This window comes from Antechinus flavipes, chromosome 2, assembly GCF_016432865.1.
Source record: "Antechinus flavipes isolate AdamAnt ecotype Samford, QLD, Australia chromosome 2, AdamAnt_v2, whole genome shotgun sequence".
Classification (NCBI taxonomy): domain Eukaryota; kingdom Metazoa; phylum Chordata; class Mammalia; order Dasyuromorphia; family Dasyuridae; genus Antechinus; species Antechinus flavipes.
The window spans coordinates 114535601-114559346 of NC_067399.1; the positions used below are offsets into that span (position 1 = coordinate 114535601).

At 33.3% G+C, this 23746-nt stretch overlaps 1 protein-coding gene across 2 annotated transcripts in view; it reads right to left on the bottom strand.

Annotated features, from left to right (window-relative positions):
* SERTAD2 (SERTA domain containing 2) overlaps window positions 1-23746 on the bottom strand; it is a 200434-nt gene that overhangs the window by 35441 nt on the left and 141247 nt on the right. The gene's annotated exons all lie outside the window — the stretch shown is intronic.

Sequence of the window (23746 nt, forward strand, 5' to 3'; positions counted from 1 at the left end):
GCATCTCCCTCTCTGTCGCTACTTTTATTTCTTTTGGTAGTGGCAACCAAAACAGCAAGAAAAGAGTTTCAAAAGGAGATGATAGCCCGGCCAAAGAAGCTGAAACTATCATCGATAATCTCCTTGTTTCTCTCCCTTTCCTTCTCCGTCCTCCCCACCCCCCACCCCCAAAAGCGGCGGGTGACAAAAGGCAGTTGCTAATGCACAGCGAAAAAAAAAAGCCTGCTGAGTAGCGTAACCACAAATATGACAAGTATTCGAGCTATTCAACAACTTGAGACTGGTCAACAAGTCAGACTGGAGCACAGCAAGTCCTGCACAGGGCATTTACACTGCGCGAAAACCAACAACAGCTGGGGTTAGGGTTGGCAAAATCAGGGTCAGTGAGGTGGCTCTGGGATGATTAAGCACTGTCAAACCTTACTTTCCTTGTGCCTTTGGCTATTTAGTAATGGTGTCTCATTTATAAGAAGGGAGGTAGGGGTGGTGGGAAAGTGGGTGAAGAAACAGGGCAGACAGAAAATGAGTGCAGTCCTTCAACTGTCTCACATGTCCAAATCACGAGAGCAATTGTAGTGGACACAAATCCTTAATCCTACACGGTAAGTGAATGAATAAGTGACCCGGGAACACAGCAAAATGGTAGAGAGGGACCTTCTTTGGAAGGATTGTAAAGGCCCCATGTTCTTCTCTGTTAGATCTCAGAGCATTCTAGTGCTGGATCATTATGCAAGAAAGAATTCCTTTCCTGAACTGGAAAGGTTTTATTCTACTATAATCATGAGTTATATGCGTCAATAATAGTACCGAGGAAAGCCTGGGTCTAGAAGGAGGAAGTGTTCAGACACAGAATAACTTCTTTTGATATTTTTTGCTTCCTGCCCGCTTAGGTTGCATTCGCTTTGGATTTTTTAAACTTGAAGGAAATATTGAGTCTAATGAAGCGGTTTAAATCTATTTTTATGGAAAAGTGGAATTGAAGAGGCTGAAATTGACAAAAGATGTTAAATCAAATTCTGTTGGGAATATAACATGGTTATTCTTTAAAGTTAAAGAAATATTAAAATGGAATGCATTTTTGCTGGTATAACAAAAAGCAATTCAGGCACCCTGATTTTGGTTGCCAATCATCTGTCTATCTGACATCATGTTGGCTTTTTAAAATGATCTTACTAAACTAGTGGTACTTGGGAATATAAACCTTTATTACCTAACATAAAGGTGATAGTGAATGGTTACTATCAAGGCAAATATGCCTTATCCTACGCTCAAACTATTCTGTAATGATTTGGGATCAAATTGACATTCTAACTGGGAGACAGCATAAGAAGCAAAATAATCTATTCAACTTAAGAGTCAGAAAAAAAAAAAAAAAACAGAGTTCAAATTCAACCTCTGACACTAGTAGCATGACTCCTGGTAGATCATTTAACTTCTTCAGGCTTCAAACAACTCTCTAAGATTACAGGTCTTAAGTTTTTCACACACTGAAATCACAAGTCCTAGATACACTGAGATTCTACTACAGGTTGTACCACAGTAATATCATCTCTCTTTATGTCCTCATCTCTCTCTGTGGGTCTCCATCTCTCTCTGTGTGTCTCTCTTTAAGAGGCTAGATCATGGCGTAGGACCTGCTGTAAAAGTTTCTATTTTAACAATAACAATATCAAAGACAAAATATATAATCTGAACATATACTTATGAACATTGAGTTTATGTTTTTAATTAAATGTGGAGTTCTTTCATCAAATTTCAATACAGTAATACTAAAATTCAAATTCTCTATTATAGACATCATTGGCCTTTCCAGACTGTGTTAAATTTGTGCCTCTGTAATGACATGCTATAAAAATTCTACTCTGACACTAAGCTATTTCTATTTTCCTTTCTATCCAAATTGTAGGTTTTTGAAACTATACTACTAACAATCTTTCTTCCACATATTCAAGTTCTCATTTTTGGGTGAAGTCATTAAATTGAATACATAATCAAGGCAGTTGATTGTACTTCATATCAATGGACTTTTACCACTCATGAGCTTTAATTAGTTGTTCATAAATTCAGCTGGTTAGCAAAAAAAAAAAAAAAAAAAGTCATACTCGTATCATCAAAATGTTTTCTAGCATATATTTTATCAAATGATAAATACCTTTCAAATGATAAATATCTTATCAAATGATCAAAACCTTCCTCTTGTATGAAAGACATCTTTGTTGTTGTTGCTCAGTCAAGTCAAGTTTTCTGTGATCCCATTTGGGATTTTCTTGGCAAAGATACCAGATGGTTTGCCATTTCCTTCTCCAAGTCATTTTATGGATGAATAAACTGAGGTAAGCAGGGTTAAAGTAACTTGTTCAAAGTCACAAGTTAGTAAGTATATAAGACCAGATTTGAACTCAGGTCTTTCAGATTCAGTACCAGTTCTCTAACTACTGTGCATCTAGATGCCAAAAGGCATCTAGAACTCAAAAATTACTTTATTTTTTCATGGATACATATACACACTAGAGATTCTGAGTGCTTTTAGAATTCTTGGAAAAAAACATGTTGAACTGTGAAAATGCTTTTCACTTTTTTTTTTCTTTACATTTTTAAAGGTGCAGTATCTGGGTAATTTCACAAGTACAAATATTAAGTACATTTTTTTTCTTTTTAGGGGTTCTGGTATCTTTGTCCATGTAGTCAAAGCATGTGTTTAATGCTTCACCAGCTGTTAATACCCCACCCTCCAACACCAGGTGGTTAACGCCTTCCCTAGAGAAACTGAGTTCTACAAGATAATACAGCAACCCCTAGCTCTTTTGGAATCCAGATCCACAAGGCCAGAAAGGCTGATGTACTGCCGATGTCTGTTCCTATTATAATGTTTCTTCATGGAATTATTATCATTATTAATTACTAGAGTGAATTTGGAATTTCTACAAAGTTTGGTTTTTATTTCCATTGATTTTCAAATGCAGAACAAAAGATAAGCAAGCATGTAACTTACTATTATAGTCTCATTCAGAATTCAAGTCTCTTTTAATTTCAAAATAAAACAAACCACTAGAAATTAACTGGAATAACTATACAAATGAACAGGCATCCACATATAATTTGATGTTAGTTAAAATGGCCTATTTAGTATCTCTTAAATCCATATTCAAGTCTTTTTTGTGCCTTTCTGTATTGGATTCTTCTCATCTTGTCTTCTTAGAATTCCTAACTTCATTCCAGATGTAGTTTGGATAACACCTCCTACTCAAAACCTTTCCTTATTCTCTCTCTTCCTCAAGTTGTTAATGTTCTCTTCTTCCTATAATTACCTCATATTTACTTGTCTAAGTACCTATTGTAGCTCCCAGTGTCATGTAAGCTCCTTGAAGGCAGAAAGTTTATTTTTTTTCTCTTTGCATTCCAGCATTGACACAGGACACAGAGTAGATGCCTAATAAAAGTTCAAAAAGTAAAGAAAAAAATAGTGTAGTCATACATAACAAGGTGGTCATTAAAAAGGATAAGCAACACGGGTATTGAATGTCAGAAAAATGACTTTTCTTTTAAATGTGAACCATTGCCAGGTAATCCTGGGTACCAGTTTACACTGAACTGTTCTTTTGAAAGTACAGCTTGAAAGCTTTTTAATTCTTAATTTCCTTTCCCTCCAAAACCCCCCAATAAATATGATGTAATGAAGTGAAATAAAGGACACTAGTAAAGACAGCAACAGAGGTTATCAATGGAATGAATTTTAACATTAATTTGAATTTTTTTGGACTCTGCTATGTTTTATCCCTCATGCATTATGTACCATAGTATTAATAGCAAAAAAGCTGTAGATTTGTTTTGCATAGTTTTCTTTTTAAAAAATATGCAAAGGTACCACTGGGTGATGAATATTTTAAATCAATATTTAAAGATAAAGTATATTAAATGTATATATAGCCTCCTCATATTGTTTATAAAAGCATTTTAACAACAAGGCTGTGGAATAAAATAATACAAGCAACATTAAGCATATTTTACATGTGAATATTTGGCTTAAATAATGCCCGTGGACACAGAATTAGTAAAGTTTTAAAACCAAGTCTTCTAGCATCAAGGTCAGCTACTCTTCATACTAAATATTAGCCTTTTCTCTGATTTCTTAACTACTCAATTATGCTATTAAGTTTATCGGTCAAGATAGCTGTGTCTGCTGATATAAACTTCAGCAGCAAAGAGAGTTGGACTGTAATTGGATAAGCCCTAAAGCTTAAAGTGATATAGATAGATAAATATATATAATATTTTAAAAATTGGAATAAATTTACAAGATTAGAATACCAGTAGGCAACCATTTAAATATATTATCAGATGGAAATGATATAGGGTTTAATAATTAGAAAACAAAATAAAAGCAACAAAGGTACCTAGAGAATAAGTGAATGCTATCAGACTTTGAGAAATGCTGGGGGCCATGGGTAATTTTTATGTTTGAAAATTTTCATTCCTTTTTCTTGAAGTTTAATTAACTGCCCCATATTTGCAACAACTCCTTCATTCTCCCTTTCTTTATTATGCCAAAATGCTTGTTTTCTCCTGCTAAATATCTGTATGTGTGAATATCATATATATAATGATAAGTAGCTATTTCAAATCTATGCTCTTTGCTCCAAATGATGTAATTCCTCTTAGAATGCTTCATATTGTCTACTTTACCATTTGCACTAAGGTTATTCCCTGTCCAATTTGTAGTCTTAGGAGGGACTTACATTGTAGTACTTAAGTTAAATATTTTAGAGTTACTTCAATTTCCTTTCTTATCATAGAAAGAGAAATGTCTTTTTAAAAAGTTTTGGTGTCTTAACAATAACATGATTCTGCTAAAATGGACCAACTATTAAAACACTTTAATTTATTAATCTTTTTTCAGTATATATGAATGGGTGTATCAATCACGATACCTCCATTGTTACAAAACATAAAACATCTATGATTTTTCATCCTATATTATTGTTATCCATGCTTCCTCATAAATTCTCCCATAGATCTACTCAAAGTGCTGAAGAACTAAATTTCTTTTTTTATTATTTAAACATTTAAAAAATTTTATTTTTTGTTTTTAAAATTTTTTATTTAAATTTTTAATAAAAAAAATTTTTTAGAACTAAATTTTTTTAACATACTGTGGGTATGGAGTTGAGGGAGAGGGAATTTATAATGCAACACTTTGGCTGTCTGTTATTCCTTTTGTTTGCTACATGCTTGACCTATGTCCATTTCCAATCACATATTTCTGGCATGATAACTTTTTATGACATTTCTTGTGAACAAAGGACCATGGGTCATATGCTATAGCCTACTTCTGCCCAACATGGGTCTGTCTACTCACTGTTCCATTGGTCACTTACAAAACTGATCTTCAAATGAGCCACAGCCTTTCAAAAAGAATAGAAAAATGTTTATTTTTTAAACTGAATTTCTGTTTTAGGGAACTGCTTGAAGTCACTGACAATGCTGAGTGATTTTCCAAATTCAATCCAAACTGTTTTTACCTAATAGGACTAATATTATAAGTGGTGCCTAGTCATGGCACATATTTTGATAGAGTATCTCAATAAGTTGCCAATCAAATTACATAATATAATATGGACAACATATATTCTTCATTTATTTGTCCTTATGAAAAATGGCAGGTTTTTTTTTTTTTTGAGTAATCATAATTCTCAATGAGAAGGCTTTGTAGTATTGTGGGACTTTATAAATCATAATCATCACATTTCAGAATTAGAGGAGACTTCAGTAAACATCTAGAACAACTCAAATCTGAAAAATAATTCTCATAACATATGCAAGAAATAACTACTCAGACTTTTCTAGAAGTCATCAGTGAAAGGGAACTCCCTATGTTCTAAGGTAGCTCATTCTACTTTTGTTGAGTTCTAATTATTAGGAATTTTCTTTCTTTCTTTCTTTCTTTTTTCAATTTCCATCCACTGCTTTCTAGCTCTGTCCTTGACAGAACTGGGTCATTTTTCTCTTTCAGATGACAACTTTACTTCATGAAAGTTGTCATATCTTTTGTCTTTTTTTACTCCACGCTAAATATCCCCAGTTCTTTCAAATGATCATTACATATCAACTCAAAGCCAATTTGATGATTAGCGAGTCCTTGCTTCATATGATCAGAAGTCTCAGTTGCACTGCTCACTTCCCTCCTGACTCTGTGATCTGTTCCACCTCCATATCAGCTGTCTTGTAAGAATGGATACAACCAGAGTATAATTTAATTTGGGAGTGTTTGGGGGAACTGCTATATTGTCAGAAGTCCTAGTCATGTTGTTAACTTTCTTTCTGGCTCACCTGAAAGATGATATTTAGGTTAGGAATCTGGGTAACTAGAAGGATGGTAGGATCCTGAACAGTAATTACTAAAGGGAAGCAAAAGAGAAGAAAAAGTTTTGGGGAAAAGATGATGAGTTCAGTTTTGAATACATTAAGAGTAAGTTCTCTATGACATAAATATAATATATCTAATAGTCGGAGATTAAAGACTGGACGTCAGGAGAGAAGATAAGGCTAGATAAATAGATCTGAGAATCAATTTTACAGAGATGATAATTGATTCCATGGGAGCTAATGGGATCAAGTGAAATAGTATAAAGAAGGAGGAAAGGAAGGATGAGAATAGAGCCAAGGAGATTGAGAAGGAACAGTCAGACTGGAAGGAGGAGAAACAGGAGAAAGCACTGTTGCAATAACCTTGAGAGAAAAATGTATAAAAGAATAGGGAGTGGCTGACAGTGTCAGTGGCTGCAAAGAGGTCAAGCAGTTTAAGAATTGAGAAAAAGGCATTTGATATGGGGATTAAGAGATCTTTGGTAGCTTTAAAGAGAGAGATTTCAGTTGAATGCTGTGGTCTGAAGTCAGACTTGAAGTTGAGAAGAGAGGAAGTAGAGGCACTGATTGTAGATGGCCTCTTCAAGGATTTTAGCTATGAAAAAGGAAGAGAGGTGTAAGAAGACATTAGGAAAAACTAGATCAAGTAAGGATGTTGCTGAAGAAATAGACATGTTTTTAGGCAGTAGGGAAGTAACCAGTAGCCAGGGAAAAAGCGAAAATAAGTAACAGATTATAGAAGGGGCAAGTTGCTAAAGAAAATGGAATCAAATGGGCTCACCTGAGTCCCTGCATCATTCCAATATCCTAGCTGGATTCTCTTCTTGTAAGACAGACATGAAGTAAGAGATAGTAGAGCAGGATATCTGAGTGATGTGCAAAAAAGCGAGAAGAACTCTTTATGAATGGCCTCAGGTTTTTTGGTGAAATATGAAGCAAGGTTATTAGCAGAAAGAGTGAATGATGGGGAGCAATGAGAGGTTTAAGGATTTATGAAAGGGTTAAGAAAAGTTTATGTTGTGAATTGGAAAGTGAACTGATTAGGGAGGTGAAAAATAATTGCCAGTAACGAGAGGTGCAACATAAATTTTCAGTGGGCACAATCTATATAGTTTCATGACTTTCTCCACTTTTGTTTAACAGAAAGTGAATAGAAGAAAAGGCAGCAGACATTGGGGATAATTCCAGGTTGGTGCTTAGCAGGGCAAGATTGGTGAAAACATAAAGGAGCAAGGGATTTGTGAGAAGCAGATAGTGCAGAATTGTATCAGTTCAGCAAAGGGTCAAGATGAGGAAGGGAGGAAAGAATACTCAGTGCAAGAGTGATAGCCAAGGAAAGATAACAAGAGTCAAGTAATTGAAGGCCTCACTGAGAACAAAGAATAGATTTAGAGGTTTTAAGATAAAGAAAACTTGGAATGATAAAATATTATGATCAGAAAAAATAATTTCAAGTCATTAACATGGAAGTGTAACATTGGTGATTGATGATAAAATCAAAGATTTGACCATCTCTGTGTATAACTGAGGTGGGAAGGAGATGCAAGTCATGAGAATTGAATAAGTTAAGGAACTTGAGGGAAGATCCATACACATAATGAAGTTTCTGTCTATCTATTATATGGATTTGAACCCCTTCATCATTTAAGTTTTCCTGCTCTGAACATTTTCCAATTGACCAGTGCTGTTCCTAAATTTTGGTGCCCACACAATACTCTAGATATGATCTGATTGGGCATCATCTTTGTATTCCTGGAATCCAGAATCTTCCTTTGGATTTTTTAAAAGATGAAATAATTTTTTTTAGTATAATTGTATGACTTTATAATCTACACCTATTAAACTTTCATCTCATTAGATTTGAACCAATGTTCTATCTGGTCAATATATTTTTAGATTGTGAGTCTTTTCATTCACTATTATTCCCAACTTTGTGTTATTTGCAAATTTGATATTCATGTTATCCTTGCCCATATTCAAATCATCAATAAAAATGTTAAGCAGTCTAAGAGCAAACACAAATCCTAGAAGCATTTCATGAAGATATGCCAAACTAAGAGGAAACTATTAATAACTGCTTTTTGAATTTGGACTAATCATTTCCTAATATAATTAACTACATCATTATTTAGCCCATAATCTATATCTTTTCAGAAATATCATACAAATAAATACTCCATCATACTTGCTAAAATCTAGGCAAACTGAATCTATAGTATTGACTTGCTCTAATAGTTTAATGAAACTGACCAAAAAATAAGGTTAATCTGGAATGAAATACTTTTGATGAAGTCATTATGGTTTTTTGTATTTACCAATTCCTTTTGTAGATGTTCACTAGACTTTCTTTTTAATATTTTAGAATTTTTCTAGGAGTCAGAATCAAATTTACTGATTTATATTTGCAGATACTATAATTGTCAGTTAAAAGAAAATTGAAACATTTGATCTTTTTCAATCTTGCAGTAATTTTTCTCTTTTTTTCCACAATCACAACCTGTTACTTTTTTTCAAAACATAAGGATAAAATTTATCTTGTCTGGGTAACTTGACTTCATGAAGCTAGGTGCTCTCTTACTAGCTCCTCTCTTATCTTGGTATCAACTCCCTATTAGTCATTTTTGTTCTCTCCAGTCCAAAGGCCATTCTCTTTGGCACAGAAAACAAACAAAATAAGAATTAAGTAGCTTTTCCTTCTCTCAGCAGCCCACATTATAATCTATCTATATTTGTGGTGGTGATCCTATCCCTTTTTTGATCTTACTCTTTTCCTCAATACAGCTCATCATCCTTCTATCCCAACAAACTTCTTTCTATAGTCCACTTTCCTCACCAGCCTCAGCTCATTCAGAGTGTTACTCCTACTCTTGAAATAATTCTTACAGGACTATGCCATTTTTTTTGTATTCATTTTCATCTAAAGAATTTTCTTTCCACTATACAAGGAAAATAGGGATTATTTGCAGTGAACCTTCTCTTCTCCCCTTTTCTATGTCTCATATCCTCTTGACATCATTCCCTCCCCACATTTCTCTTCTTTAATTTATTCTCTGATGAAGTGACCTTTCTTTCTCACTAAAACCAGCCATTTTACATGTGCTCTTGATTCCCACTTCCCATTTTCTGGGAAAAAAAAATGCTTCACAGTTCCAAAATTCATTCTGAGGCATTATTGCAAGTTTGTCTAGAGGGGAATTTTGGAGGACCCAGATGAACTGCTGCCATATTCAGCCATCTTGGCTCCAATTCATGGGTAGATAGTTTTAATAGATTTTTCTCATAATAGGAAGAGAGATCTGGGAGTATAGATTAAGGGAATGATAAGTCTAATGAAGTTTTTTTTTTAAAGACAGAAGAGACTTGGACACACTAAAATGCAACAGAGTAGAAACCAATATATAGGAAGAGATTGGAGACTGGAATAGGGAGATAACTTGCAGAGTAGTCTAGTTGAGAAAATGGGAAGTGGAAATTATCTGTAATGGAGATAAGTTAGAAGCCTTCTCAATAAGATCAGGGGTGAAGCAAGGATGCTTATTATCACCATTATTTTTTTAGCATTGTACTAGTAATGTTAGCTATAGCAATAGGAGAAGAAAAAGAAATAGAAGGAATTAGATTAGTTAATAAGGAAACAAAATGATCATTCTTTGTACATGATATGATAGTATACTTAGAGAATCCTTTAAAATCATTAAAATAATTAACCACTTTAGCAAAATTACAGCATACAAAATAAACCCACATAAATCATCTGCATTTCTATATATTACCAAAAAAGTCCACAGCAAAAGATGGAGAAATTTCATTTAAAATAGCTGCAGACAATATAAAATACCTGGGATTTTAAAGACAAACCCAGGAACTATATAAGCACAATTATAAAGCATTTCCCATAAATAAGTCAAATGTAGAAAAATATTAATTGCTCATGGGCAGACCAAGCCAAAACAATAAAAATGAGAATTCTAACTAAATCAGTCTACTTATTCAGTGCTATAATAATCAAACTACCAAAATTTTATTTTATATAGCTAGAAAAATAATAACAAAATTCATCTGGAAGAACAAAAGTTAAAGAATATCAAGGGAATCAATGGAAAGAAAAGTGGAGGAAATTTATAAAAATACATTCCATTCTTCAATTGATAAATGGTCAATGAATATGAACAGGCAGTTTCAGACAAAGAAATCAAAATTATCTACAGTCACATGAAAAAATACTCTAAAGTACTAACCAACTAAAGAAACACAACTCTGAGGTACCACCTTACCTCTATCAGATTAGCTAAGATGTCAAAAATGGAAAATGAAAAATCTTGGCAGGGATGTGGGAAAACTTAGACACTTATTTACTATTGGGAGAGTACTGAACTGATCCCAGCCATTCTGGAAAACATTGTGGAACTATGCCCAAAGGACTATAAAACTGTGCATAACTTTTGATCCAGCAATACTTCTACTAGGTGTGAATCCCAAAGAGATTTAAAGAAAAGGTGGAGAAGGCTCTATTAGTACAAAAATATTTATAGCAGCTTTTTGTAGTGAATAAGAATTATAAATTGAGGGTATACTTGTCAATTGGGAAATGGCTGAATAAATTGTGGTATATGATTATGTGTGCTTGCTCCACCATCTTGGCTCCGCCCCAGTTTATGCCGTGGTATATGATTATGATGAAATATTATTGTGCTATAAGAAATGATGAGCAAAATGATTTCAGAAAAAAACTAAAAAGACTTATTTGAACTGATACAGAATGAAGTGAGCAGAATCAGAACATTATGTACACTAACAGCAATATTGTATGATGAACAACTATTCTCAGCAATACTATAATAATTCAAGACAGTTTCAAAGAACTCATTCTATCCACCCCCAGAGAAAAAATTCTTGGGCGTATCATTTGTTTCTCTATCTTTTTCTATTAGTTAGTTGTCTTTCACAAAATGACTAATGTGGAAACAGATTTTGCATGATTGCACATTTATAACTTATATCATATTGCATACCATCTCAAGGAAGGGGGCAGGATAAGAGGGAAACAGTCTAGAACACAGCACTTTAAAAAATACTAATATTAAAAACTGTTTTTATGGGTAATTGGGAAACATCTTATTTAAAAGGAAAAAAAAAACCGCTGGAGTTGGCATCAGAAAAATTCTGTGTCTGCTTATTCCTTGTGGGATTTTAGTCTAGTTTTTTAAACTTCCTGATCTCAATTTTCCAATTTATAAAAAAGACAGTTATGCTAACTCAGCAATTCTCAATGTTTTAAATCTCTGGACCACTTTACACTCTTAAAAATTACAAAGGCACTAAAGCACTTTTGTTTACATGGGTTGCATAAATATCATATTAGAAATAAAAATGAATATGGTTTTAAAATATGTATTAATTAAACTGCAAATAATAATAAACCCATTACAGATTAACATAAATAAGACATTTTTATGAAAAATAAAAGCTATTTACACTTGTTATTTCCAACTTATCATCCTTCACTTTTCAAATCGTTGCAATCTGAATTCCATTCTGATCACTCAACTGGAACTACCCTTTCCAAAATTACCAATTACCTCTTCCCACTCTCCCTACCCCCAAGGCAATCAGGGTTAAGTGATTTGCCCAGGGTCACACAGATATTAAATGTCAAATGTCTGAGGCTGGATTTGAACTCAGGTTTTACTGATTCCAGGGCCAGTGCTCTTTCCAATCAGTGCTACTTAGCTGCCCCCTGCCAACATGGGTGGTCTTCTTATCCTTAATGATCTCTTTCACATTTGACGCTCATGACCACCTTCTCCTCCTCTGGTATATAGTCTCTCCTATTTGGGATCGTATGGATTTTATATTTATATTGGTTCATCTCCTACTTATCTGACCATTCCCTCTCGGTATCTCAGTGGCTCAAAATCCCTATACCATCCAACTATGCATGTTTCACTTTGTAAGACTGTCCTAACTTCCTCTTTTCTCTCTATAGTTTCTCACTTGATGACTTCATTGACTTCCAAGGATTTAATTATTCAACCCTAGTTTCTGTTTCTTTTCAGAGCTTCAGTTCTGAATCACCAACTGCTTATTGGACATTTCAAATTTATATTGTACTAGCATCTTAAATCCAACAAATCCAAAGCAAGATGCATTATCTTTCTTCTCAAATCCATCACTTTAACCAATTTCTCTATTTCTGTTATCCATTATCCTTTTAGTTACACATATTCTCAGCCTCAGTATCTTACTCAACTCCTCACTCTGTCATTTCTCTATATCTAATCAGTTGCTATATCTTGTTTCTATCTCCATAACATTTTTTGCCTGTCCCCCCTTCTCTCCACTCATAGCTACCATCTTAGAATTGGCTCTCTTTACCTCTTGTTAGATCTATTTCAACAGTCTATCGTAGTCCAGTTCATTTTCTACCCAATAGGGATTTTCCTAAATCCTTTTCTCAATAAACTGCTATGGGGGCCCCTATTATCTCTAGGATTGAAATATAAACATTTCTGTTTGGAATTCAAAGTCCTTTACAATCTGACCTCAACCTACCTTTCTAGGTTTTACTCCCTTCAATCAAACTATGGTCCAGTCAAATTAGCTCTCATAATTGTTCCCCATTTACAGCACTACATTTCCTGTCTTCAGGACTTTGAACTGGTTGTCTTGTATTCCTGGAATATGCTCCTTTCTCACTTTGAAATCCCTACTTATAAGACTCAGATCAATACTTAACTTTCTACATGAAATTTTGCTTGAGCTTGTAACTGCTAGTATCTTCTCACCCCAAACCACTGTGAATCTTTTTTTGCATAAATCTATGTCTATATATATTCTCATCCCAATAGAACATAAACTCCTTGAGAACATAAATTGTTTTACTTTTGCATTTGTATCTCCAGTATCTTCTACAGTTCTTGGCACACAGTAGACATAATACATTCTTTTTGATTGATTGGCCTTCTGTCATTTAAGATCTAAGTTGGTTGGTAAGTTCTCTGTATCTACCTTACTCTCTTCAAACAATTCTAGTTTCTCCTTCTTATATAGTTTCCCTGTGATTTCATCCACAAATTTCATCCACAAATAGGAACATTTGGAAAAACTCATCATTAGGAATCTCTTTTCCATTTGTACCTGTGTAGGACATGCATTATGACTATGGTGAACACTTTGGCAATATTTTATTCCTTATTTGATCTTGATACTCAAAGCTTATTGAACAAAATTATCTCTATGTTTTCAAATATCAAGTAATATTATTTAATATATGCAGAGTGGATATTTTGTTGGAAGAAAGATGTCGAGGCTGTTTTGTACTCTATCAATTTAAATGTTTTTTATAATCAACGAATAATGTCATCTTGGATTTTCTATGCCTTTCAGTAATTTTTTGATAACGTGGCTCTGAAGACACTGTTATTCCACAGGAAACTATAATAACTACTCATGTTGGGTAAATCACTGGGAGGGAGCACATGGATTAGAGCATTCCAGGATAAAATGGCATGAATAGGTTGTGATCTGGATCTGTATGACTGATGGAAGCATCAATAAGATCATAGATAAGTGAAAATTTTGACATGTTTACAGTACAACAATCACACGAGGGAAGAAGTATAAGTATTATCATACCATAAAGAAACAGAGACTCTGAGAAGTATCTAAGTGCACCTCTAAGTATATTCAATGAAATCTGTAATCAAGTCTTCTGGCTACATCTTCTCTTTCTGTAGTGCCAGTCTGATTTTTACAAAACTATTTCTGAAAGCCTGCTTCTTTCCTTCTTCCATTTTTATCTAGTATAACTACAGGAGGAGACATGACCTTTACTGTAGAAGAGACAATTTAAAAGGGGTTTTGTTCTATTAAATCAAATGGTTTAAAAAAATTTTTTTTGGTCCAAACCTATGATTTCATGGGTAGAAAATGTTTCAATGAAGAAGTTTCTTCTCACCACCACAGATCAACTGGATCTTGCTCTTTATCCACTATACAATTCCTTCCTCAAATGTTTAAAATAACCTGACAAACAATAAACACAATGGGATCTTCTATTCCCTACATCTTCCAGTCAATTATGTGAAGGATAAAGACTTGGTTTACAGTGGAATATCTCTTATAAAAGCCAGTCCATTCCTTTGTAATTAGCCTCATCAAGGATGCTCTTGATGCAAGTATAGACCTACTCTCATAAAAATTTTATATAGAAGGGAAGTAGGCCTATGGATCAATAGTTATTGATGTTCTCTTGGTTACTCTTTTTTGTTAGTGATAAAATCTGAAATTGTCTCCACATTTTTGGTATCTGCTCTCAGTATATGTGTAGATCATTGTCATAAAAATTTTCTAGTATTCACAAAATAGACATATTGCTGTCCTCTTGATCACTTTAAAAAGGAAACTACTATGTGATTTTTTCCAATCTGTTCAATATTCTACTCTCTTCAGTATCTTGAAAATTGATATCTAAATGCTTTTTAAAAACTGTTGCCTTCAGCATGAATTTTTTTTATGTGTGTACCAGATCAGGTCCAGCTGCTTTCCCCATCTTCATCTTCTTTAATGTTATTTTTTACTTCCTCTCTAATGTTTCACAAATGAGTTTTGTTGTCATAGGATGCCATGGTTTTCCATTTTGCAAGGAAAGATCAAAGGTTTGTTTGCTAAGGTAGCTCTTGACCTCTTTTCTGCCCTTATTAAAGTGATTGCATTACATTGGTTAAACTTTTCTAAGGGGAGGAAGGGAATGAGTTTTTATGTAGTACCTACTCTATACCTGTGTGTACTAAGCATATTATCTCATTTGATCCTCACAACAACCCTGTGAAGTAAGTGCTATTATTATCTCCATTTTACAGTTGAGAAAAAGAGTGATAAGCTCTTTTTATTTAGTCATTTATTATTATTATTATTATATTTTAGTATTGGTTGAATACATCAGGCTGGAACTATTTTTTTTTCTGAGACAGTTAGGGTTAATTGACTTGCCCGGGGTCGTACAGCTAGAAAGTGTTAAGTATTGAGGTCAAATTTGAACTCAGGTCCTCCTGACTTCAGGACTGGTGCTCTATCTACTACACTAGCTAGCTGCCCCTGGAACTATTTTAATTGCATTTAGAGTCATTTCTTCATCTTCCCCCTCCCCAACTTAACAATAATTTTGATCCTACCAGTGGATGTTCTGACTATACAGAGACAGGTATGTAGCTGATTCCCACATTTGCAACCAATCATTCTTGTTATGATATAGCTAATTTGATTGTCATTATGTTGTTTGTTATTTATTATGTCCAAGAATTTTATTCTTTACATAGTTTACCAGTCTATCTCTATTTTTTTCCTTATTTAGAACCACATTTTCTATGAATTAATTATCAATAAGCATGGTTGTCTTGTTTTACAAGTTTGTGGTAGATTTGTCAATTTCATCATCCTTTGCAACAAAAGGTGGTACATAAAACTGTATCTTTACAGTGATCTTTTTTCTTTAGTTTATATACTTATTGCACTAGTGTACAATCAAGTCAACTCTACCAGCTTTTATTTAAGTTTTCAATAAATGCTTATGAACTATATTTCTATTTAGCAGCAACTGGAAATACAACTGCTTTATGCTTTCTGCATTCATTTATAACAAAATAGTTAATATTTATTTGGTTCAGTTCCTCTAGTAACAGATAAACTCATTGGTTATTAGATAAGAAAGATCTCATATTTATAGTACCAACAGTTATTAAACTAATTTTTATAGACCATCTAAATACTGTATAGTCCTCAATATTCTCTTTCTCCTTTTCCAATACTTTGCAATCATTACTGAAGAAGGGGAGTGCAGAGCTATTTTGAATTTTTGCTTGTTTCACAGGTTGACATGAATTTATCACTTATTGAACAAACTATTTGCAATGAACATACTCATCCTTAGGTAACAGTCAAAGCATTAGACATATCAGTTGATCTAAAAATTCTATTATAATTTTATTTGAAATAAAATTTCATTCTCTATTTTTTTTGCCATATGGATAACAAAAATGACTGCATTAATTAATGCAATTTTGGTTTCTTGAAGTATTCTTAAATTCCAGCCCTAATGCTAAGTTGGTCTTCAAACCCACTGTCAAGATCATCTTTACTACATTTATATGCAAAACAATGTTTAAAATTTATACTTAGATGATTTCCCAATTGATAAATGGTCAAAGAATATGAACAATTTTCAGATGAATAAATTAAAGCTATTTGTAGTCATATTGAAAAATGCTCTAACTCACTATTGATTAGAGAAATACAAATTATGACAATTCTGAGGTACCACTTTATATCTCTCAGATTAGCCTATAAGAGAACAGGAAAAAATAATGATAGTGATGTGAGTAAACTGGGAAACTAATGCATTGTTGGTGGAGTTGTGTAATGATCCAAACATTCTGGAGAGCAATTTAGAACTATGCCCAAAAAGTTATAAAACTGCATGTGCCCTTTGATCCAGCAATGCCACTAGTGGGTCTGTATCTCAAAGAGATCATAAAAGAGAGAAAAGGATCCACATGTGCAAAAATGTTTGTAAAAGCTCTTTTTTATGGTGTCAAGGAACTGGAAATTAAGTGTATGCCCATCAGTTGGGAAATGGTTGAATAAGTTATGGTATATGAATATAATGATTCTATAAGAAATGATGAGCAGATTAATTTCAGAAAATCCTGGAGAGACTTACATGAACTGATGCTAAATGAAATGAGCAGAACCAGGAGAACATTGTACATGGTATAAACAAGATTATGTGATGATCAACTGTGATAGACTTGGCTCTTCTCAGCAATGTGCTGATTCAAGACATTCCAATAGACTTAGGATGGAAAATGCCATCTGCATCTAGAGAGAGAGAACTATGAAGACTGAATATAGTCCGAAGCATAGTATTTTCACCTTTTTGTTTGTTTGCCTTTTCTTTCTCATGGTTTTCTCCCTTTTGATCTGATTTTTCTTGTACAACATGACAAATAATGGAAATATGTTTAAAAGGATTGCACATATTTAACCTATTGTTTACTTTTGGGGAAGAGGGGAATGTAAGAGAAGAAGAAAGAAAAATTTGGAACACAGAATCTTATAAAATGGATGTTGAAAACTATCTTTACATGTATTTGGAAAAATAAAATGCTATTGAAAAATATATACTGAGGTAGATAAAGAAGAATGGAATAAGAACTAATGGTAAAATATCTGTAGTACATTATGGTTTTATAGAGTTAAAAAACAATCAGGATATGGAATTTAATCTTGCTAACTTAAAATTAATACTTCTAATTTAGAAAAGATTAGTTTTTAAGCAGGTTTTATTAATGGTTTTTATCTTGATAGCTTAGTAATTTCAACTTTCTCCAGACTGATTAATCCCTCCTTGTGATAAAAGAAAAAAAATATCTGATACACTGACTTCATTTGGACACAAATACAATATTCTGTTCTAAACATTTCCCATTTACCTCCCATGATGGAAATGGTATATTTCATTATCAGTTCTCTGCAATTTTGATGTTTTTTCAGTTACTCAAATTTTGATTTCTTTTTGATAATCTCTTCTTTGCATTGTTGAGGCCATTCTGTCTGTTATTCTCTGAGTTCTTATTTTGGTCTGCATTAGTTTCATAAAAATATACTCATGTTTCTCTGAATTATTAAAACTCATAATTTTTTACTATATAATGATAATCCCTTTACATTCACATACCATAGTTTTTTCTAGTCATCTCCCAATTGGTAGACCCATTTTGTTTCAAATTCTTTGCTCCAGCAGAGTACTGATTTGAATACTGATGCATATTGGTGTTTTTCCCCTTGTCTATTATTTTCTTGGCATAACCATTTTTGAAGGAGAAAAATTTATTTAGTTTAAACTTTTTAAATGGGCACTTGTCTTCAAAAATAACACAGGATGATGTCTATATCAGTTCTCTTGAAAAAAAGTTTGATTTATAGTACCAAATTTAAAGAAAAAAAAGTAGGAGTGGAATTTAGTAAATATCATGATTATATCAGCTGTATTGTAGATGCCTACTGCCATTCTCCTTATCTATAAATAAGTATGTTATGAATAAATATTTATCTGTTGAATCAATGCAGAAATTTAATTATCCTTAAAGTTGTTTTATCTTCATTCTTTAAAAAACAGAATATATCTGAAAAGTTGAATTAAATAAAAAAAATCTGAAACAATGACAGATTATTCTACCAACTATAACTACAGAAATCATTCACTTGCCTTCATAACCCTGGGCAGTGTTTAGATGAAATGTCAGCAAAACCTAGCATTATCTACAGAAGCAAAGAGCAACATTGATAATTTTAATAGTCTAAATTGTCTTTAACTTTGATTTGACTAAATACAAAAGAAAAAAGAGCAATGCCAATTTAAAAATCTACAAAATTTTCATTTTCAACTAGATTCTCTATTGTATGGGTGGGATAGATAAAGGGGATAAGCATTTATATAATGGCCACTATATGGTAGGCACTATGCTAAGCATTTTACAAATTATCTTATTTGATCTTTAGGCCCTTTGTTTAGTGATAAAATTTTTTTAAAAAACTTTTTTGTACTTTTTTTTTTTTGTATTTGAACATCAGAAGTAAAACCTTTAACATAATTATTCTAGATATATTTCTGCTCTTAGAGTCATAAGATAGAAAATAAAACCTCAATAAATTCAACAGATGAAAAAAATATCATTACAAATCTTTTTCTTTTGTTTAAATTAGAAAACTAGGGACAGGTACTAGATTTAGGATTTCATTGGTGTGACTATGAAATCCAAATTGAGGAACTCCATTTATCAATGGAGGCTGATTCTTCCTCTACAACTTTTTAGTCTTAAGAGAGTTGCGTAGTTAAAGAACTTAAAGATTGAGTAATTTACTCAGGGTCATACTTACCTATTTTCTCTAAAAACTAATATCTTAAGTAATTTTCTTTCTGATAATTTCTAAAGTCAACATACTAGGTTCATTTCAGACCTTCATGTTTCTCTCCAGTTTGAGTAATGGACAGGTTTGCTATATACATTTGAATAATAACAACAACAAACAACCTCAAATTTATTTATCTCAACACAACTCTGTGAAGTAGGTACAGCAAGGATTATCATGCCTATAAGATAAGAAAGCTGAGGCTCTGAAAGGTTAAATGAAATGTTCATTGTCTTCCAGCCAGCAAATATCCAAGGTATGACTGAAACCTTTATTTTCTAGTTCCAAATTAAATACCCAATCCATTATGTTGTGCATTTGCTAATTCACTATTTTATGTAGCAGGACACAAAACCTAATTATTAGATTTAGATATAGCCTAAATTTCTCATTAGAAATCCTAGCTGACAAGGCAAATATTTAGCTGGTTATTTAAAGGCTGGGTCTTAGATGGTCTTCTTACCTGCCAGGCTAAAATTGAGAAAGTGTCTATTATTATTGTGTTATAATAACCTAAGCTGGGAATGCTAAGTGAAAAAAGAACACACACACACACACATATACCCCCGTCCCCCAACACACACAACCTGCCTCACAAATATGAGAGGCCCTTTTGGGAGGCTCCTTAGTGTATCAGGGGATTTATTTATAACTGGGACACCTTTGTTTAAAAAACAAAATAAATACAGAGACACATTTTCCTTGTGAACTCTTCATAACATGGTGTCCATGTGACTATGGATTTACTAAACCAAACATGTTTTACTTCTCTCCTCTTAGGTGTTTCTTTCAGTGTGGGTAAAAGAATAAGAAGAAACCATACTTTCTGACTTTGGAAATTATTGTATTGTCTCATAGCGTTGTAATATGACTTAAACATGTTTTTTCTTGAAATAAGCTTATGTTTTAAGCATACTTTTTTTTTTCTTGTTAGCTAGCAAGCACTCTGTAAGCTAGGTGGTTCTAAATAAAGAACTCTAGTCAACAACAGGAAATAACTCCCACAGAAAAAAGGGGCAGAATACAAACTCTCACCAACTCTTGTACACAGCTCACAACGGCCTTTTGTTCCACACACATTAAGGCTGAAATCTTTACTTTTCAGAGCATGTTTTTGCCTTTGCAGAATCTTTCTCTTTCCTTTACTGCAGAATGATCTTGCTCTTGCCACCAAAGAAGGTACCCCTTAAACTTAACACAAGGGATGGGATTAGATACCTCAACACTTAAGAAGAAATACCTTTTTTTTTTCTGAAATAGAACCTTTTAAAGAAGATAAAGTAAATCTTAGTGTTATGTTGTAATAGCATACTAACCTATAGATTAAAGAAAACACAATTCAAAGAACAAAATAAAAATATTCTCTCTGCAAGTTGTGTTTATAATAAAACAAGAACGATAAGAAAATCTTTCTTAGCTGTGATATAAACATATTTTTATATCATTAGCATGTTTATGTATATATACATGTATATATCAGTATTTATCATGATATATCAGACATTAATCATAGCTCTATTTAAAAATTCCTTTACATTACTCTAGAAAAATGCATATGGGGGAAAAAATTCCAAACTGTATATGCCAACAAAACTATAAGACTTGTGCATTGAACAAAAAATTTCAATGAGATCAAATCAGTGGAATTAAAGACTATGTTGGTGTTTGTATTCTTGGCTAGGCTAAGTTAATTTCAAATCTGAGGAAAGTGAAGCCAGAGCAGGGGAGAATGCCTGGGAAAGCAGATAGGGTGAAGGGACCTGATGTTGTGATAAATAAATTTAGGAGGAGGAAGGCACAGAGAAAAATGGAAGGATAAGAGCTGATGGTCAGAAAGCAGAATTTCATAGTTATAGACAGTAGAGTTGGATGTCTCGTTACAGACTGGGGAAAGCAAGAACAAGATCCCTGCATATGTCTGCCATGAATTAAAGGTACAGATCAAGGGAAAATTGGGAAAGGTGACAAACTGGGAAATAAGGGTATTCAAGAGGCATATAAGTGGCACAGTGGATAGATAAATCACTGGGTCTCGAGTTAGGAAGATCTCATTTTCAAATTGGACCTCAGATATTTACTGGCTGCGTGACTCTGGTCAAGGTACTCAACCTCTGTCTTCCTCAATTTCCTTAACTATAAAATGAGGAAAATAAAGCCCTAAGATTGTTGTGAGAATCAAATGAAATTAGCACAGTGCCTGACATATAGTATTCACTCAATGAAAACTTCTTTTCTTCCTCCATGTAAATTGAAATCCCCAGGTTCAAAGATGAATTGAAAAAGATGCAAAGACTGTGAGCTACATTGTTTAATTGTTTTCAATCATATTTGATTCTTCATGATCCCATTTGGAGTTTCTTGGCAGAGATACTAGAACAGTTTGCCATTTTCTTCTCCAGACCATTTTATAGATGAAGAAATTGAAGCAAACAAGATTAAATGATTTACTAAGGGTCATACAACTAGTAAATGTCTTAGTCACATTTGAACTCAGGAAGATGACTTTTTCTGATTCCAGGTTGTGCTCTCTATCCACTGTTAGGTACTGAGCTCTTTGAGAAAGAAGAGAGAATGACTCGATAACTGGCAAGTAATTGACAAACAGTTCTCAATAGTAATCTGGATAGATTATTGGATATATATCTATATCTATGTAGATATAGATATATAGATATAATATATATGAATAGAGTGAATGACTAAGGAAAATATGATAAGTGATGGCAGAAGGGGAAGAGTGTGGAAGTGGCAATTGGGAGCATGAAGTATATCTAGTCTTCCTCCTGGCCCAATTTATTAGGGAGTAAAGATATATCAAGTGATGGAGTGGATGACCAAGGATAACAGTTTATTTTTATGGGGAATCAGATTTCTGTGATTACAAGAAAATGGAAGGAACACAAAAGGAACAGTTATAATATGAAGGGCAGTTTATCACAAGAGAAGGAACTCTTCGGGGCACCATGGAAGGTAAAATGGGATAGATACAGAGTAAAAATAGAACCAACATGGACAAGGGAAGGAAATGGTGTTCAGGAAAGGGGACTTTTGCTTAGGTAGCTTGTGATGTAGAATCACATGAATCCTGAGTGGAGGAATAAGATCATAAATAACATGATGTTAGCAACTGTTGATGTGATTATCATTCCCTGGAACAGTATGGTTATATTATTGTGAGGCTGGGGGGAGATGGGAAGGGGCAGACTACACAGTAGCAGATAGAAGTTTTTAGTCAAAACAGTAACAGATTGGTAGTAGATATAGTTGAATCTTAGGACCTGGCTAAATATATGAGCCAATAAGTTATCTGGCATTATGTTCCTACAATGTATTAGGTAAGTGCAAGGGATACAAAGAGAGGCAAAACAGTCCTTGCAGGGGACATTTGTAACCAAAATGGAGGATACAACATACAAAAACTATATACAAACAAGCTATATATATATATGTATATATATACACATATGTATATGTATACACATATGTGTATATATATACATATATATATGTATTTATACACACACACAAGATAAATTAAAGACAATCTGAGAGAGAAGGCATTTGTATTAAGGGATATTTTGGAAAGGCTTTGGATAGAAGATGAGATTTTAGCTGAAGGAAACAAGGGAAGCTAGAAAGCAGAGACAGAGAGGAAGAAAATTTCAAGGATAGTGAAAATTCAAAGAATCAGAAGATATATTGGGCAATGAATAGCAAGGAAGCCAGTGTCAATGAGTCACAGAATATATGCTAGGGAATAAGGAATAAGAAGATCATAAAAATAGGAGAAATCAATTTCTAATGCATTTTGAAAACCAAACAGGATTTTTCTATTTGATACTGGAGGTAATGGGGCATCGCTAAAATTTACTGAATAGTGGAGGTGACATGGTCAGACCTTTGATGTAGGAAGATTTGAGAGCTAAGTGGAAGAAAGATGGACTGGAATGGGAAGACAAGATAGGGAGATCAATTAGAAAGCTACTTCAATAGTCCAGAAGGGAGATGATGAAGGCTGCTTGTAACAGGAAGTTAGCAATATCCGAGGAGAGAAGAGGGTATATAAGAGAACTTTTATGACTAACAAAACTATAGGAAAAAGCCATTGGGGGGAAGAAAGAAATTAGTGATAATACCTAGGTTATGAGCCTGGGTAATTCAGAGGATAGTAGCATCCTGTAATTATTACAAGGAAGTTAGAAAAAGGAAGAGATTGAGGGGATGGAAGATGATGATTTCAATTTTGGACATATTAAGAATAAAATGTTTTTAAAAGAACAATTAATTCCAATATTACATAAACTGCTTGGAAAAACAGGTGAAGAGGGAGTCCTACCAAACTCCTTTTATGACACAAATATGGTGCTGTTACCCAAATCTAAAAAAATCAAAATAGAGAAAGAAAATTATAGAC